Genomic DNA, 20349 nt, shown 5'->3' on the forward strand with positions numbered 1-20349 from the left:
AGACAAATTATTCTGAAAATTTAAGTAATGAAATAAACATTTTCGAACATTTTTCAAAATACGCTTTTAATTAAACCTATTATTATAATTCTGACTTGTTACATTCAACAACATTCATACAAACATTATTATCTGTGTTTTTAATCAGAAAAATAATTTGTGTTTTAATTTTATTAATTTGGATTTTTATTTTTGCCACTGATAAAAGGAGTCAACTGAAACGTTTTTATTTTTTAAATGACAATGGAAATAAAATGTATTACAATTTCCTTTGAATTAACAAATTATCAAAATCATGAACTAATCTTCCAGATGACCTTTTTTTAATTAGTAAACTTTTAATTTAACCGATAGAAATCCTTAAAAAAATAAACAGAACTGTTAAACATAAACAATATCATTAATTTTATTTCATCTAAATGGAAATATTGATGATCAAAAAAGTGTATTTGTTTAATAAATTTGGTTTTGATTGTGTTTCACACACTCACACAAATGAAGACATATATTCAAATTCTGGATAAATATTTAATAATTTACAACATTTTGCAACAAAAAAAAAACATTTTTGTCTGTGTAAACCATCTAATAGATTACTTTTTGCAGAACTGAATAATTCTGTTAACAGATTACAGATGCATTTTCCATAAGCTCCAATAACAATTAAAATGTATTTCTTTGAAGGAGAAAAATAATTGTGTTTTTAAATACACTAATAGAATTCACAAATATTTCCTATAGCCAGATGGTCATTAAAACCAATATATGTTTTAAACATTTTAGTATTTTTATGAAACTTATTTGCAAAGGCACTTTATTTAATGTTATTTTGATTTGTTTGTACAGTTTAGTTATACTGTTATCGCAACATTTCTGTGAAATATGTGTTTTGTTTAATAAAGCATCTAAAAATAATTTACTAATGGAAAAAAACTCAAATTAGGCCCGCAAATGGTTATTATTGTATTATTAAGATAGATTATAATAATAAGTTAAATAAATTCAGTGAAACTCACTACAATTGTGACACATATGATTATGAGTAAAGAAATAATAATTCAGAAGACAAATGTTTTTTTTTCATCAAAATGCTTTTATTGTTTTTCATAAATAGTCAAATTTCATTTCTTCTGGCACAGTAATATAAAAAGCAGGCACAACCTTAAAGGGATAGTGTGTATCATCCAATCACTATATGTTCCTGTATTGTGTCATTCAACCGAAAACAATGAAGAATACAAACCATGAAGCATTAAAAATAAATATACATCTCTTGACTGATGAATAGTAAAAAAATGCATATTTTTTGCACATTATTTCACTAAGAATTGTTTTTTGTTCCATGATTTTATTTTATGTTTTTGCTACTATGCAATGCTAAATAGTACACGCTACCCCTTTAATATACACAGCAGATGTACATCATATAATCGATGAGAGCAAACAACAGAAAATTGATCAACTCTGGCAATTAATTCTGAATTACATCCAGTAAACAAATAAAGCTAGACGTTTAATTGAGACTTTGCCAAACAAACTGACTGATGAGGCATTCAAGGGCTCAAGTATTTATTAGCACCGACACTCCTTCATAAAAGCCTTAATGGGCAACCACAAAAATACTTAAGAGCAGTTTCCATCGAGGTGAGTGAGTTCTATATTTCAAATATGAGGATGAAAACCCATCACAATTTAACATTTATTTTGTATATCACATAAAAAAGTATTTGTATATCCTCTAATAAAGGAACCATGTTACTTAAATCTTGTATGCCATCTGCAAGGGGAAAAAAACAACAACAAAGTGAGCGGAGTGACTCAGCAAAATAACATCATGCCAATGCTATCAAGCTAATTGTTATTCTGCTTTTTTGTGACGCTTCTTACACATTTAGCATTTAAAACAACACACGGATAGCTAACACTGAGTCATGAGCAAAGGAGATAACTGCGAGCTTAGTTTTTTTTCTTGACTAGTTGCATGATAACCAGCTAGAAAACACTAGAGCTAGTTATGCATGTTAGCATCATGAAAGTAGTGTTTGTACACATAATGGCTACATTATCCATTTCCCACCATTGTATCCATAAAAATATGTCTTATTCTAACATAATAGGAAGCTATTTGTTTATCTGAAAAAATGAAAGATAAAAAGATTATAGTGTGTTTTGTTAATTCGTAATAGGTTAGAACAGGGGTGTCATCCTCATCTGAACTTGAGGGCCACACGATAAAACAAACAAATTCTCTCAGGGACCGGACTAGTAGATTAGAGAAATAAAAGAGAAAGAAAAAGAGAGAGAAAAAACAGAGAGAGAGAGAATGTGGGAAACAAACAAGATAAAAAGAGATATAGTGAGAGAGGGGGAAAAAAGAGAGATACAGAAATCTGCTGAGAAATACAAAGAGAGAAAGAGAGAAGGGAAGAAAGAGAGAGAGAAGAGTAAAGTGAGATAGAGAGAGAGAGAGAGAGAGATAAAGAGCGAAATGAAAGAGAAAAGGAAAAAAGAGAGGGTAAAAAAGGTGAAAAGACAGAGAGAGAGAAAGAGAAAAAGAGAGAGTGAAAGAGAGAGAGATGATGAGAGTAAAAGGGAGAGAGAGAGAGATAGAGAGAGAGAGAGAGAGAGAGAGATACAAGTACAGCGTTTGTGAGAGGCACCTAGCTTTGGCAACTACAAGTGGACATATTTCAACCTTCAGCTCAATTTTCTCTTGCGCTTCCCTCAGCGTTGTCTCGCGCGCCGGATTCAATCCCTTAGCAGGCCTGATCCGACCCACGGGCTGCCTGTTTGACACCCCTGGTTTAGAAAGTCATGTTTGAATTAATTTAATTTAATTTTTTAATTATACATTTTTTAATATATTTTTCAAGATCAGGTTTAAAGAAAATTAACATGTTTTGTAGACTAGGCTATATATATATATATATATATATATATATATATATATATATATATATATATATATATATATATATATATATATATATATATATATATATATATATATATTTATACATATTACAGCTTTTTGACCATTTCTTACCCATAAAATCCATCAGAAATTGTCATATTCTTTAAAATGGTATTATTTTTAATGAAACAGAAAACCAATTATGGTGTGCTTGTTAACTTCTAAATATTTGAAAATGTTATATTTTGAGAAATCCAATGTTCTTTTAGATCCGTTATTTCTACATTTATATTTATTTATTCTTAGATTCTGATTTTTTTTTTTAAATGAACACTTTTTGTCGACTAGTCTAGTTTTCCGCATAACTCCGTTTTGATTAAATTGCTTCGGAAAAGCGAATCAGATTGACATTTTTCGACAAAAGAGGCGTGTAAAAATCATTTCCACCGGCCCGGCGTGATGAGGAAATCTCGAGCGTGTCATCACGCGACGTGACACGTATGAGGACAGGAACGTGGGACTGGCGCTGATCCTATTATGTCTCGAAATGGATTTCACACGGCTCTTAAGATTCGGAATATGCTATCAGACATGGGGGGGCAAATGCTCATGCTGCGAGTCGCAGACAGTCCCGCTGCCGGTTCTGCACCATTTGAGCAAAAAGTAATTGTATAAGGCCGGGCCCCGACACGCATAAATTGAGCTGTCCGACAGTCACGCTAGATTTTGTTTGCGGCGGCCGCGTTTCTTTGCGTGCCACAGCAGAAACAAACCATAACGAGAGTGTCATAAAGCTCGCGGGATGAATGGAGTTTGAACGCAAATTTGCATAAAAAGGGGAGGGATTGTACATGCTAAATTGAAGCTTAGCTGGCCAAGCCGTCTCTATAAAATCAAGGGCGGCCGACTGTATGGGATGGCGGGTGTTGTCCCGAAAAATGCTCTCTTGGCGTAAAATGTCTTCCCTCGATCAGTAATCGATCAGTAAACACAAAGCATTTGCATCTCGTATATCTCCGATAGGACGCACTGTGTTAAATATGGTGAAATGACATCTCGGCCCTTTAGTGTTAACTGTGGTGTTCCGCAGGGTTCAGTACTTGGCCCCCTTCTTTTCAGCATTTACATGCTTCCATTAAGTGATATTATTCGCAAGTATAATGACACTCAAGCAGATGACACTCAACTATATGTTCCAATGGAGGAATCTCCCACACTAAACTGTGGAAATTTGGAGGCCTGCCTCACTGAGATAAAAGAATGAATGTCACTCAACTTCTTGTGCCCTAACTCTGAAAAGACCGAAATAATAGTTATCGGTCCATCTAAATGCCGTGACTTGTTCTCAAAAACTGCTCAGAACATTGACAAATGTAAGATCACCCAGAGTGACTCATTTAAAAATGTAGGTGTCATATTTGACCCTGATCTGTCCTTTCAAACACACGTTAAGAATATTACTAGAACAGCTTTGTTCCATCTTAGCAACATTGGTAAAATTCGTCCTATGCTGTCTCAGTCCTATGCAGAGATTGTAATCCATGCGTTTGTTACCTCCCGTCTCGATTACTGTAATGCACTACTCTATGGTCTCCCGAAGTCCAAAATCAAGAGCTGATACAAAATGCTGAAGCGAGGCTTTTAACTTAGACGAGAAAGTTTGATCACATTACCCTGATTTCAGCTAACCTGCATTGGCTCACTGTTAGCTTAATATGTGATTTTAAGGTTCTGTTGGTAGTATACAAAATCATGCATGGACTTGCTCCCTCATATCTTTTAGATTTAATTTCCCCCTATGTTCCGGTTCGGAGCCTTCGCTCTGAAAATGCTGGTCTACTAGTGATCCCAAGAGCCAAGACGAGATCCGCAGGTTCGAGAGCCCAGGGGTTGGGAAGCTTTTTGACCCAAAAAGCCATAATATATATATATATATATATATATATATATATATATATATATATATATATATATATATATATATATATATATATATATATATATCCCTTAACCACCAAGATCGAAGGGGCACCACTCCCTGTGGTGTGTCTTGGGCAAATACAGCCCGGTGGCGCCCATCCCTGTCCAGGCTCCAGGCCAACAAATGTTTCCGCCCGGTTTCAAACAGGGGAACCTTTCGCGTAGAATTTCTGTATTATATTGTATTACTGTAGTAGTATTTTTTTAGCATTTCAATAATATTTTTTTTCTTTTGAGGATGAAAGCAAAATATTCTGATAGTCAGTTTTTAATAATACTGTATGTAGTATTTTTGCAGTGTTTTTGTTGTTAATACACAAAGGGACAACAGAGACAATGTTGGCACAAAAAAAAATGTTTTTTATTATTGGTACTTCCTTTACTGTTAGCAATATTTTCATGATATTTTGACCATTTTCGTTTTGCGGAACGGATCAAAAAGCCTTATGGGCAACAACTGGCCCGCGGGCGGTAGTTTGCACACCCATGAATTGAGTTGTCGAACAGTCACGCTAGATTTTGTCTGGAGCGTTCCTTTGCATAGCTCAGCAGAAACAAACTATAATGCGAGTGTCATAAAGCTTAGAGAGATAAATGGCGTTTGAATGTAAATTTGCATAAAAATAGTCCAGACTAGTCTGAAGCTTAGTTCGGCCTTGCCAAGGTTAAACAGCTATGGCATATTTTATTGATTGTCCCATAAAAAGGAGTAAAGTTTAAGGAAAATTGGTGGTATGGTAAATGCGGATTTGAGCATTGAAAAAAATAGTGTTACAATTTCTACCATTCATTTGCCTTTTATTTGTATCTGGCAATATGAGTATATTGTATATGGCAATTTTCAAATGGTGCCTTATAGGGAAAAATAACGGCAAGTTTATTGTTTAACTATTTTCCATTACATTTTTTAATTGAGGTTCTACAACAACTCTAAACCTCTAGCAGATAACCACTTAATAATAGCTTATGTCTATTCCACCTTAGTGTTTTATTTCCATTTAAAACGGCTTAATTTTACATATTTAGCAAAGCAGGTCAATTATAAAAGTTTTAAGGAAATAGAGATCATATAACTCAAAAAATTGACATGAAAGAAAAAAAATGAGATCCAAAATTTTACTTAAAATCAGATAATAACTCAATTACTTCTTGTAACTATTCAATCCTAATGTTTTATTTCCTTACAGTTTAATCTTCGATGTTTTAACAAACTAAAGGTCATACAGCTTAAAAAACTTGATGCGCAAGAGAAAAAAATGAGATACAAAAACAAGCTTGAAAGGTTGTCGGTTAAAACTCAATCAGAACTTGTAACAATTCTATCCTTGTGTTTTATTTCCATTTAAAACAGTTTTATACTTATATAAAATCAGAGATATGCGGTGAGGGCCTGCAAGGCCTTCTCTATTGGTCTAAAAAACATCATGTGATGTTAATTATATCATCAATACTTATTAAACAATTCCAAATTGTCAGCTTTCCTTCATTACTTATCCCTGGTCGAGCAGCTTTAAGATGTGTACTTTCAGATTTAAGCATCAAGCCAATCACATTTCAGCCATTGGTTGTTGCTAGGCTCAGAAATTTACTTGGGGGCCTTCACAAAAAATACTCAAGGCCGTGAGACATATAATCTCAGTCTTTGAGAAAGCTGTTGGTTTAGCCAATCAGATTCCGAGTTGGCGTCGAAAGGCCCCTAGAGGAATTTTAGTAAGGTCACGGGTTTCAAAAACTATGACTGGCTAGAAGATGGTAAACCATCAAACGCCAAAAGCCGTTAAACAAGGGAACACACTCTTGATTTAATAGCTTTTTGCAAGCTGGGAGAGGTTTTTTGTCCTCCACTTTCAGCCAAGAAGTAGGCTCTTAAGCCGGAGTCCAAGCCTGCCCTGATCAGATCCGAATTTTAGGATAGGTCGGTATGTTGAGGTCGGGCAGAGATTCTTCTTCATTGACATTTTTGTATAATCATCCACCTGTCATTGTTCATTGTCTCTGTCTATACAGCCGTGTTTAACCTACATTTCGTTACAAAAGACAGGCTTTAAGTGTTAAAAGAGATTTTGGCTGGGTGGGGGCCACGTCTTGTCTGTTCACGAACAACACATCACTAATTAAGACAGGAGTGAAGGCCCAAGTGTAGATTCCAAGGCAGGCCACTGAATGAAATAGAGAACATTTCGCTCAAAAACTCGACATGAAAGAGATAAACAGAGAGCCAAAAATTAGCTTAAAATTGCTAGGAGATTGAAAGTTAAAGACTACCTGTGACTTGTCCATCCAAATGTTTTATTTCCATGTTTAAATAAAATAGAGATCATGTAGCTCCAAAAAATAAACATAGGAGAAGAACAACTAACACCCAACATTTAGCTTAAATGGCACATTATAACTCAATCACAGCTTTAAATTACTTTGGCCCCGCCCATGGACACCGACTGAGACTCATTGACTGATTGCTCCTTGGGAGTACTTAACTGCGGTCCTTTGAACCGTTAGTTGTCTGAGCGTCTGTGAAACTTCTGAAAGACTCCTGTTAAACTCTGTGAAATGCCTAGTCTGTGAAATTGCCTGCGTTTGATCCTGTTTTATTTTTGGCCTGATTTGTTTGATTTCTACCACTCTTTTGTTTGGATTTCAATCTACTTCTGCGACCATCGTTCACCGGAACGAGTGTGCGCGCATTCCTCCTCTCCCTAATAAATTGTGAGTATGTTATGCGAGTGGGTTCTAAATTCTGTTTCCTGCCCTTGTCCGTGACAATGTGAACGTTATTTTGTTGTTGATTTATTGTTTTTGTTATGTTTTTATTTTGATGTTCGAATAAAGTTTTCATTCATTCAAAAAAAAAACTAAGGTTTTATCCAGTCTCACGCTTGTTCGCTTGTAAGCTAGCTGTAGATAAGCTCTCCCAGTTTTGGGCTAAGCTAACGTCGGAACTGACCCAGAACCACTAAACAGCAGCTCAGCAGACAAACACAGAAACCTAAACAGACGAGATGTTGCCCATCAACACAAAAACCGATGTATGGAGTCAGGGAAAGCGAAACAAAAAAAACGTAAAAATTGCAATGATTTGGAGTTGAAAGAAGAGCCACCCAAACCAATGGTCTTCCCCTTCTACAGGTGGGATGTCGGGGTGAGGTTGGATCGGCTTTGGAGCGGGTGGGGTGAAGCTGGGGTGGGGGGTCGAAGAGCGGACTCTCCTCGACTACGCGTATTCTTAAGCAATAACAACGTGATCCGTATTATCCACCCAAGAATACCCGTCACCGAAGAGAGTCTTTGTAGGTGGGAAGGGTAGGAAGAGGGCGGGCAAACCAGAAACCATGTGAGCAGTTCCAATGCCGTTGCATCATCGGCATCATCGTCATCATGGCCACTACCGAGGGCCCGATCGGCGGGCCCTTGGCAAGCCCCGTCTTCATGCTCCGGCGGCAAACAAGACACATGAAGGGATTGTCAAAGGCGGCGCTCTCATTGATTGAAGACGCCTCACTGCAGCGTGAGGCAAAGTTCCATCAATGGCTCCTCTGCAAAAGGAGAAAATTAACAATGGGGCCAGTTTCAGAATGAGGGGCCTTCCAGGATTGGAGGACTTGATCAAATACTTTCCCAAAAAATCATCAGGTATTATGGGATAGATACTGGGGGTGGGACAAAAAAATCGATGCGTGTCTACAATTTTATTTTTAGCGATTTTTAAAACCGACGTTTCTCAACAGAATCTATTTTAGGGCTGTGATATCCTGTGCATAAGTATTTCTATAGTAGTATTGTGGTGGTGTTTCTCTAGTATTTTTTAAACAATTTCCACAGGAGCGTTTTTGCAGTATTTCTTTTGTATTTTTGGAATATTACTGTAGCTGTATTTCATAATATTTCTGTTGTTGTTTTTTTATACTATATTATTATGGTAGTGGTATTTTGGTTGTATTTCTATCAAAGTGTTTTTGAAGTATTTCCATAGCAGTAGAATTGTAGTATTTCAGTAGTATTTTTATATTATTTCCATAGTAGTGTTTTTGTAGTATTTATTTTGTATTTTTAGAATAAGAGAGATGTCACACCCTGTATGTAAGTATTTCTATAGTAGTATTGTGGTAGTGTTTCCCTAGTATTTTTAATACAATTTCCACAGGAGCATTTTTGCAGTATTTCTTTTGTATTTTTGGAATATTACTGTAGCTGTATTTCATAATATTTCTGTTGTTGTTTTTTTATACTACATTATTATGGTAGTGGTGTTTTGGTTGTATTTCTATCAAAGTATTTTTGAAGTATTTCCATAGCAGTAGAATTGTAGTATTTCAGTAGTATCTTTATATTATTTCCATAGTAGTGTTTTTGTAGTATTTATTTTGTATTTTTAGAATAAGAGAGATGTCAAGTATTTCTATAGTAGTATTGTGGTAGTATTTCTGTAGTATTTTTAATGGTATTTTTACTGTATTGTTTTTGCAGTATTTATTTTGTATTTTAAGGATATAACTGTAGCTGTATTTTGTAATATTTCTGCTGTAGTTTTTTTTATACTATATTATAATGGTAGTGGTATTTTTGGTTGTATTTCTATGGAAATATTTTTGAAGTATTTCCTAATCAGTTGAATTTGAGTTTTTCAGTAGTATTTTTATATTATTTCCATAGTAGTGTCTTTGCAGTATTTCTTTTGTATTTTTGGAATAATAGAGATGTCACATCCTGTATGTAAGTATTTCTATAGTAGAATTGTGGTAGTATTTCTGTAGTATTTTTATAGAATTTTCACAGTTGTGTTTTTGTTGTTTTCTATCAATATTACTGTAGCTGTACTTAGTAGTATTAGTAGTATTTCTGTTGTAATATTTCTGTAGCAGTATTTTTGAATTATAGTATTATGGTAGTCGTATTTTTGGTTGTATTTCTGTCGAGGTACTTTTGAAGTATTTCCATAGTAGTAGTAATTAGTATTTCAGTAGTATTTTTGTAGTATTTCCATAGTGGTATTTTTGTTTTATTTCTGAGGAAGTACTTTTAAAGTATTTCCGTAGTAGTATTGCTTAGTATTTCAGTAGTATTTCTTTAGCGGTATTTTTGTATTATTACTGTAATTGTATTTTTTTTTTGGGTGGTGGTATTTTTGTATTATAGTATTACTGTAGTAGTAGTTTTGTATTATTTTTATAGTAAGTTTTAAGATTTTCAGATTGAAATCAAAATAATATTAGGTCCCTGTTTTTGCTTGGTGCTTGTTTTTTAGTAAAGTAAATTAAATAGTAATTGTCAATTATATCGAAACACAATACTCTTAGGATCCAAAATTATCGACAATCGTAATAGAAATTACAATCGAATCGTGACCAAAGCATATCACTCAACCTCTAACAGATAGACATTAGCATTATCTGGACTATATTATAAGGCGCACCTTCGAAAATAGTCTGTGAAATATTTGTTCATATATAAGGCGCAGCGGACTTTAAGGCACATGAAATCAAAACTAATGGATGGCTAAGGCGAGATTGAAAAACGGAATGTCGGAATGTAATGGAAATTTATTTTAAAGAACAGAAACTATCGTTATGGAATATTGTTTCACGGCTAAAATCGATTATTTCGGAAATGGTAACCATATTAGGTAGCATTTCGGTGAAATTATGCATTTCCAATTAAATTTACCCCCTTTTCTGGCCTACAAGGCCACAAGATTTTAGGGGGAAACTGCAAATTTCTGTCATTTTGGGGGGTTTAAGTGTGCCTTTTAGTCTGGAAAATATGGTAGTTCCAAAATAATATATATATATATATATATATATATATATATATATATATATATATATATATATATATATATATATATATATATATATATATATAAAATTGTATTATATATATATTGTTAATCTTGTTTAGTCTATTAATTTTTTCAATCGCGCTTCAAAGGTATGTATGGACATTCTATTTTTTCCTTTTGCTTTTTAGTTTTTTTTGGCGGGGCCAGGTATTTTTAAGTACGTCAAAAAAGCAAAAGTTATAATATATATTTTTTTAATTCAAACCCAATGCCCCACATGGATGCTAGATGGGAGTGAAGGATATGCGCTCAGCTTTTGTAGGAGTAGAATTGATCTGATGTAGTGTATCTTATTGCCCATGCACTGCTAAAACTTTTATTTTGTATCTTCATTTTATTCATTTCCTACCATTTCGACAATTAGGGCGAAAATCATATTATTTTTCCCCCTTGTGTTGGTATAGCTTGGTGAGTTGGTTCAGGTGTAAAACTGCTTTCACACAATTGTTAGAATTAAACTACCGGTAATTAACGCAGTCAATGCCAAACATGAAAATCGTTTTTTTTGCCATTTTTTGTGAATAAATGTTATGCTTGGGAAAAAAATAGGTTACTAAGGCTGAATGATGAACCATAATACTGAAAAACTACAGTAAACTAAAAAATTAGGTTGACATTTTTTTGACTGATCTAGTCCACTTAGAGCCAAACTGTCTTTGACATTCCTGGTTGTAGACATTCCTTTTTAAAGGAAACAGAGGTAGCTTCCATAATTAGCTAATTTAAGCTATTTTTATTTTTGTATTCTTTCAAATTAATCAAAACAATAACACCGTTTTTATTTTTATTTATTGCACTTTTTGGTTTGACATGTTAACACAACCTGTTACTATTTTGGGTAAAGGGGACAAACTTAATTTATATAATGAGCTAACTCAAGCTAATTGCACTAAAGCTATTTTTTTAGATTCTTTAAAAGATTCGATTATTTATTTTGATTTTTGTTTTGACCACTTAGCTCAGCGGTTACTTTTTTTAAATGATTGAACAATGTTTTTGTGCTTCTGAGGTATGTATCGACATTTTAGCACCAAGTTAGCTTATATAATTAGATAATTTAAGCTAAATGTGCCAAAGGTTTTTGTTATATTCTTTCACCTTAATCAAAAGACGAGTACATTTTTTTCTTCTTTATTGGTTTAGCTTTTTGTTTTGATAATTTAGCACAGCGCCTAACTTTTTTCTAGAACCGAAAAATATTTGTTGGGATCTATTTTTAAAAGAAATAAATGTAAGCTTCATTAATTAGTAAATATAAGCCAAATCCTTAAAGCTACTTTTTAGATTCTTTAAAAAAAATAGCGACGTTTTTTAACTTATTTATTTAGCTTTTTGACATTAAAAGAGCTAGGTTTGCACAAAGCTTTCTAATACTTAGCAATTAGCCTAGCATGCTAGCATGTACACTAATTTTAGAAAGAAAAAAATGTCCAATTCACTTTGATTTATAAGCAGTTTTTTTTTGTTTTCTTTAAATACAAATACAAATGTTCTTTCTAATCAGTCAGCCTTACAGCTAACACAGCTAGCAGGATCTGTGAACTGACACGATTATATAGGCGTTTATTTGCTGTTAAATTTTTCTACATGTTTCTATAATTCGATCTTTTTTTCGATAATATAAATCAATGTTCTTTTTTTAATTGAAGAATGTAAGCCTGGCTCATTCCAAATTGAGCTATTTAGAGGCATAGCTAGCTACCCAGCTAGCATTAAAAATACATTCAGCAAAATGTACTTCATTAGTGTCCAGAATGGCATTATTAATTTTTTGGGGAAGGTCATATTACAAAGCTTTTTATATTGTGATCTGATCAATTGAAATGGCAGCTCACAGAGCTAGCAACACATAGGCTAAAACTGTGAGCAATCACTTGCATCATAATCGAATCATCTTGAACTTTAATTTGTATCAAATTAAAGCCAACTCCTTTTTATTAATCACATTATTCATTTTTCAGATTGTCATTTTAAAGATTTTTAGTTCGTATTCTCAAAAATGTGTCTAGCAGCAAACACAGCTCGCAAAAAAACCTAAACTGAGTATTAAAATTAATTTTGTCCAAATCAAAATCAGCTAAAAATGTATTTGTACTACATTAAAAGCTCACCTTCCTTTATTTTATTTTTTTTATTTTTTAGTATTTTTTTTGTTTGTGAGTATAGCATTATAAAGGTTTTTGTTTCTCGTTTCGAAAAATGTCTCTGGTAGGTAGCATCGTAAGCAACAACTGCGCTAAATCCGAGCAATAATTGGTAGTTGCCTTTTTTAAATCCGAATTTATATATTATTAAAAGTAATTTGTGAAAAATTAAAAGCTAACTCTTTATAAATCACATTATTTGCTTTTATTTTGGGGGTTTATCATTATAAACCTATTTGTTTTCTGTTTTAATAAAATGGCCAAGCAGCTAGGGCTGTTAGCAACACCTGCGCTAAAACTGACCAATTTTCAGCAGTTTCCTTTTGTAATCCTAATTAGAATCATCTTATAAATGTATCAAATTTAACGCTAGCTACTTTTTATTAATAGCATTAGTTTTTTTCTTAAACATAAAGCTTTTTTTGTGTGTTTTGATAAATTGGCCTAGCTGCTAACATTATTAGCTACACCTGGGCTAAAACACAGAAATAATTATTATTAGTTTTCCTAGTATTATTGTTATGAAGCTTTCTTGATAAATTAGCCTGGCCGCTAGCATCGTTAGCACCACTAAAACTGAGCAAAAATTTGCAATTGCCTTTTTTTTAATTCTTATGAAAACCATCTAAATATTAATTTGAATCAAATCAAAATCCACGTTCTTTTTATTATTCTCAAATGATTTTCCTTGATTCCTTTACAACTATTTCAATTAACCTGAGTATTTCTAACAAACTTTATGATTCAAAAAATAAAAAGCATGATTTCCCCAAATTTTGAATCCTAAATTGTCCTCCAATTTTGGAATGAACAGCAGTGGGTAGAAAGAAAGAGGAAAACATGGCGCACAAAAAACTTGGATTAAATTTCCAGAACCCTTCATTTAAAACAAGAGTCAAATGCTTCATGGACCAAAAAATGGAGCACAAAAATCTTAAACAACATTTCCTAAACCCTTCATTTAAAACTTGTAGACTTGCATGATGGACAATTTCGTGAACCTTTGATTCAAATGCTTCATGGACCCAAAAAAATGGAGCACAGAAATCTAAGAGAATATTTCCTGAACCCTTCATGTAAAACTAGACGGCGTAATGGGCAAAAAAAATATTGCTAAATTTCCATAGCAACGCTCTTACCTGAACCTCACGTTTGACTCCAGCTTTATTCTTTAGGATGTTGCTCTTGCCGCTTTCCCTGGCCCTGTTGTGGAGAAAAGTGGGGCTGTGGGTTGGGGTAAGGTATTGATAACAGGGGGTAGGGCGTTCACATGTAAGGGGGAATGTGAGATTAGGGAGGTAATTCCTGGAAATGCTTGAGTGTGATTCTTGCCCTGCTCACCCATTACACCTTAGCACATGGTTTGTACTACATATGAGAGGGGCGTGACACACGCAGGCAAAAATAGAAAAATACTTAAAGGGACAGTGTGTAGTATTTGACCACTAGTGGTCACTGTATTGTATAGTGCAACTAAGAAAACGATTGCAAAAACCACAAGGATGAACACAAACTACTGAGACTCGTAGTGAACATTTTTCTTGAATTTTTTTGCCTAGTCTTTTGTGAACAAAATAGGAGGGGGGGCAAAAAGAGAAAGAAAAGGAAGAAAGAAAAGAGAGAAAAAAGATGGGTGGAAAAGGTAAAAGTAAAAAACGAAAGGTGAAAAAAAAGAAATACAAGAAAAAAACATAGGCTAAAAGAAAAAAGGAGGAAAAGAAAGAAAAGAAGATATGATTTTCTGCCATTTTGCTTTTACCTTTATCCCTAAAAAACATACTTTTTCCCTTCTTCTTTCTTTTATATTTATATTTTTCTTGTTTATCTCTTTTCATTGGTTAGCTCCCTTTTTGTTTTTTGTTTCATTTTACCTTTTTCCTTTTTTTTCTTTTGTCATCCTTTTTTGAATTTCCCTTTTCTGTATTATTTCTTTTACTTACTCTTCTTCTTTTCCTTTTTTCTTCTTTTCTTTATTCTTTCCTTCTTTATATCTTCTGCTATTCTTTTTTTCTTTTTCTTCTTTTTTTCATTTTTTTCATTAATCTTTTTTCATTTTTGTCTTACTTTTTCTTCACTATGCGGTTTGGTCACTTTGAGTCTACATATTTCGCATTCTTCCTCTTACCTTGCACCGCGCAATACAGCAACATCTAGTGGTCAAATATAACATATTGGCTCTTTGAGGAAAATGCAAGAATTAAAGCAGAATTTCATCTTTTTTTCAAGTCCTTTCAACAGGAATTCAATACAGGAATACATCTTTTTCCTTTTCTTTGTCCCCTATTAAATCCCTTTCACACAAATTAGCCATGCATACCCGCAGCCAAAAAAACGCCCACGAACTGCAGAGAGAAGATTTACCACCCGCAGTCATACAAACACAGCTAGCGTAGCCCAACCTCGACCATCAGCAGAAAAAAAAAACCTAAGTGCGCTAGCGTCGACGCGAGAAATCTTTTTTCACCGATAGAGAATCGCAGCTCGTCGATACTGTATTGATTATTCAGTGTGGGCACGCCCCCTTAAGATTTATCGGATTGGGCCAGAAGCTAACGGCTAAAATCGAACCCCTTATGCGCGGAATGAAAGGAAAGTAGCACAGCTTGGTAAGTGGTCATAAAACAGCCAAGTTCAATGGGAGTAGTAACCTGTAATGTCTGAGAGGTATTTTACCCCCATATTTCCACTCAGTGCCGATACAGAATCGTAGCTCGTCGTATTGATAATTTAGCATAGGCACCCCTCCTGACGATTTATGGGATTACGCCGGAAGCTAACGGCTAAAATCAAACCTGTTTCGCACGGAATGAAAGGAAAGTAGCACAGCTTGGTAAGTGGTCATAAAACAACAAATGTTCTATGGGAGTGGTGTGATAGTCATTCGTGTTTGTGTGCGGGTATGTGTGAGAGGAATTTTGCACTCACATTTTCACTCAGCACCTGTACTGTAGCACAGTTTGGTAAGTGGTCATAAAACAGAAACGCTCAATGAGAGTGGAGTGTCAGTCTTCAATGTGTGTGGGGGTAATGTGTGAGAGGAATTTTACCCTCACATTGTAAATCAATGCCGATACAGAATCGTAACTTATCGATACAGTATTGATAATTCAGTGTAGGCACCCCCCTGAAGATTTATGGCATTACACCGGAAGCTGAAGGCTAAAATCAAACCCCCTTTTTGCACAAAATGAAAGTAGATTAGCTTCGTAAACGGTCATAAAACAGCAAAGTTTAATGGGTGTGGCGTGTCAGTCTTCAATGTGTGTGTGCGGGTATGTGTGGGATAATTTTACCCTCCCAATTTTAGAATTGTAGCTCATCGATACCATTAAGATTATTCCGTGTGGGCGCCCCCCCTGAAAATGTATGGTATTGCACCGGGAGCAAACGTTGAAAATCAGACCCCCTTTCGCTTGGAATGAAAAAAAGTAGCAAAGCTTGTAAGCAGTCATAAAACACTAAAGTGGATCAGTGTGTGTGTGGGGGGGGGGGGGGGGGTGTATGAGATGAATTTTACTCTCACATCTCTATTTAGGACCGATGCAAAATCATAGCTTGACAATACTGTATTGATTCATCAGTGTAGGCACTCCACCCAGAAGATTTATGGGATTCCGCCGTAAGTTAAAAATAAAATGAAACCCCGTTTTTGCATGGAATGAAAGGAAAGTAGCACAGTTTTGTAAGTGGTCATAAAACAGTGAAGTTCAATGTGAGTGGTGTGTCAGACATCAATGTGTGTGTGAAAGGGTATGTGTGAGAGAATTTCTACCCTCACATTATCACTCAGTGCCGATACAGAATCCCGGCTCGTCGATACTTTATTAATAATTCAGTGTAAGCATGAAGATTTATGGGATTACGCTGGAAGTCAACGGCTAAACTCAAACCCCTGGAATGAAAAGAAAGTAGCTCAGCTTGGTAAGTGGTCCTAAAACAGCTAAGTTTATTGGGAGTGTCGTGACAGTTATCTATATACGTGCAGGTAACTGTGAGAGGGATTTTACCCTCACTCAGCGCCGATACACAATCGTTGCTCCTTGATACTGTATTGATTATTCAGTGTAGAGGACCCCCACATCCCCTGAAGATTTATGGGATTACACCGGAAATTAAAGACCCCTTCTGCGCAAAATGAAAGGAAAGTAGCACAGCTTTGTATGTGGTCCTAAAACAGTGAAGTTCAATGGGAGTGGCGTGTCAGTCATCCATGTGTGTCTGCGTAGGTATGTGTGAGAGGAATTCTACTCTCACATTTTCCTGCCGGGACATTCTTTGTCAATGAATGAATGAATGAATGGCCTTTATTGCCATTATAACAAAATTGGAGGATTTCTCCTTTCAGTGCATGTCAAACCAATTAAAAAGGTAAAAATGTCCAAAAAACGTTAAAAAAAACAATATATTACGTTAATCTCATGCAAAAAAGCATTACTGACAATAGAAAGAATAATGAATTAAAACTCATTAATTCCCACTAACAGATAATTTTGCTTATATTAAAAAATGTAAAAACAAAATCTCAATTATATAATTGCTATTGTGCAGTTCAGATTTTAATTTTTGCAGCGTAAAACAAGTTAAATATTTTTGTCAATGCATAAACTTGTTGAAAAATTAACTAAGAAAATAATAATAATTAAAAAGAGTAAAATGATCTGCTAATGGGGCAAGATTTGTTTGCAATGTGGATCTTTGACGTCTATAGCCGTCAGTGGGAGTGAATGGGTTAAAACATTTTTCCATGCGATGGTGGCCTTACTGTTTACCGATATCTCATCTAGTATTGGCCTCACCAACATGCAGTTACACAATTATTGCATACATTTTAGAAAATTGAGCTTTCTACCTCCCGCGCATAAAACAAATATTTAAGGAAAATTCAGTTCTGCCTTTTTTATATATAATAAATATGCGCATATTCAGAGTGGCAATGTTGTTAGAGTTAAGATATGGTGTGATAAAAAACGAGCACCCCAAATAGATATGTGCACCAACATGAAGTTGGATGATATATGTCTATCTTCTGTCATTATCATTATTATGTTTGAATAAATAGTTTTTATGTATAAATAAAATGATGTTCTGCCACAGGTGCAATGAGTTGCCGGCCTCTTACCCGCAATTCTTCCTTTCTTTCCCCTCCGTCTCTTAGGGTGTTGCCTCTGAAATTTCCCTCCCCTTCCTTGGCGATCTCAGCCGGGCAACCTCCTAAAGGGGTCCGCAGCAAACTGGGAGTTGTTGATCCCCCCAACCCCAGCCCTTCCTCCCAGTTGTAGGGAAAAAAAGAGTTGAAATAGGAGGAGGACGATCCCCTTCGGAAACAGGAGGGGGGATGCGGTGCCACTCACCCCTACCCCCGCCCCTGGATCGGTAAGGAACAAAAGCCTCCTCCGGCCGGGTCCTCGGGTCCGGAAAAAATAATAAGGGGTTCTGTTCTCTGTCTTCTGTTGTCTTCTAAAAATGAAAAGTGCGCGGTCTGACGAGGCATAAGAAGAGTGATGGAGCGAGGAGGAGCGAGAGAAAGGGATGCGGAGGTTGCGATGGACTAAGGGCGGGATGCAGAAGAGGAAAACGGACAAGATGCGATCTATAAAGAAGGAGAGAGGCTGAATGAGGAAAGCTTTGCGGTACCAACAGTTGTTCCATAGACTCTCCCTCTCTCTTTCTCCTCTCTCTCTTTTCTCTCTCTCTGCACACCATAAATGTGCATTTAAATGACATCCCACCCTCCCTCCTTTCGACACCCTCTTACACGCCCTTGCACCCACTAATGGTAAATTAATTAGTGTGTTTTGTATCCTTCAGCCAACATGTCCATTATTGCACACACATTCATAGCAAATAATAATAATAATGGTCCTGATGGAGGAGAAAGAAGAAGTTGGAAACACACAATGGGCGGTAGGAAAAAAAAGGGGGGGTCTTTGCAGATGGAGCTGCAATTACTGTCTTTTTTTCCTGTTTTTATCGTCACAAAAGTAAAAAGATATGCATTTTTTTAGGCATTTGGAGTTTTTATCAACGTTAATTCCCACCATCGAAATAACCTGTAGGTCAGATTTAGCACATTTTCATATGGAGGACCGATGATGCCAAATATTAAAATAAATACCTTTGCCAAACAAATAAATAAAATAAAATAAATAAAATAAAATCAGGTAATACCTAAATATAGGACAGAATTGGAATTCATTCATTAAATTATGCATTTTCTCATTTAGGCATGCATTTATGTTGCTAATTATTTTGTCATATATTTTGTCAATGTATATTGTCCTTATATACAGTCGTATTTTGTCATTGTATTTTGTTGTTGTATTTTATCGTTGAAAATAGTTGATGTATTTTTTTACAACAAATGTTCAAATTAGAGGGTGTGTCAGTTTGACCCGCCCCTTCATTTGAATAACATTTATATATACATGTATAAATATAAAATGACAAAATAATACAACCACACCAAAATACAACGATGACAAAATACAATGGTGACAAAATATAACAAGATGACAAAATAAGATGACAAAATACGTTGACAAAAAAATACGTTAACATAAAAGTATGTTGACAAAAAAATACAACGACAACAAAATGCAACGTGACAATGACGACAAAATACCGTGACAAAATACGACACAACAAGATACAATGACAAAAGAGAAATACGACAAAATACTACATAATTTTAAAGTACGACACAAAGACAAAATATAATGACAAAATACAACGACAAATAAAACTACAAAAAAATAAAAAAAATAAAACGACAAAATAAAACACGACAAATACAATGACAAAATCACAAAACGGCAAAATACGACGCAATGTCAAAAGACGACACGATGACAAAATATATTATGCCGAAGAAAAATTACAACGCCGACAAAATACGACACGACGAAAAACAACATGGCGAAAAAATACGGCCATGGCGAAATACAACGCCGACAAGATACATTCACGAAAAAATACGACAACAAAATAAAACAACGACAAAATACAAAAACGATAAAATACGACACAACGTCAAAATACATGACAAAATCTAATGACAAAATACGCCGACAACAAAATACGACGTGATGACAAAATACAGCAACGACAAAATACGACACGACACAGTACAAAAACGATAAAATACGACGCAACATCAAAAAAACGTCAACATTTGACAATGATGAAATACGACAATGACAAAATACATTCACGAAAAAATACATCAACAACAAAATAAAAAAACTATAAAATACGAACGTCGCAACGTCAAATAAACTAAAATTTGACAATGACAAGATACAACGATGACAAAATACAACGCCGACAAGATACATTCACGAATGAATACGACAACAATATACAAAAAAGATCAAATATGACGCGACGTCAAAAAAACGTCCACATTTGACAATGACAAGATACAACGATGACAAAATAGAACGGCGACAAAATACATTCTCGTAAAAATACGATAA

The 20349-nt window shown here is 34.7% G+C and overlaps 1 long non-coding RNA gene across 1 annotated transcript; it reads right to left on the bottom strand.

Annotated features, from left to right (window-relative positions):
* Nucleotides 1-7162: 7162 nt before the first annotated feature.
* Nucleotides 7163-18566, bottom strand: LOC148348317 (uncharacterized). Its single transcript, XR_015847702.1, has 3 exons — nucleotides 17994-18566; nucleotides 14014-14098; nucleotides 7163-8427 (listed from the first exon to the last, which is right to left on the bottom strand). It is a non-coding gene; the product is annotated as an uncharacterized LOC148348317 (long non-coding RNA).
* Nucleotides 18567-20349: the final 1783 nt, after the last annotated feature.

This window comes from Urocampus carinirostris, chromosome 18, assembly GCF_059441175.1.
Source record: "Urocampus carinirostris isolate Australia breed hairy pipefish chromosome 18, RoL_Ucar_1.0, whole genome shotgun sequence".
NCBI classification, from domain to species: domain Eukaryota; kingdom Metazoa; phylum Chordata; class Actinopteri; order Syngnathiformes; family Syngnathidae; genus Urocampus; species Urocampus carinirostris.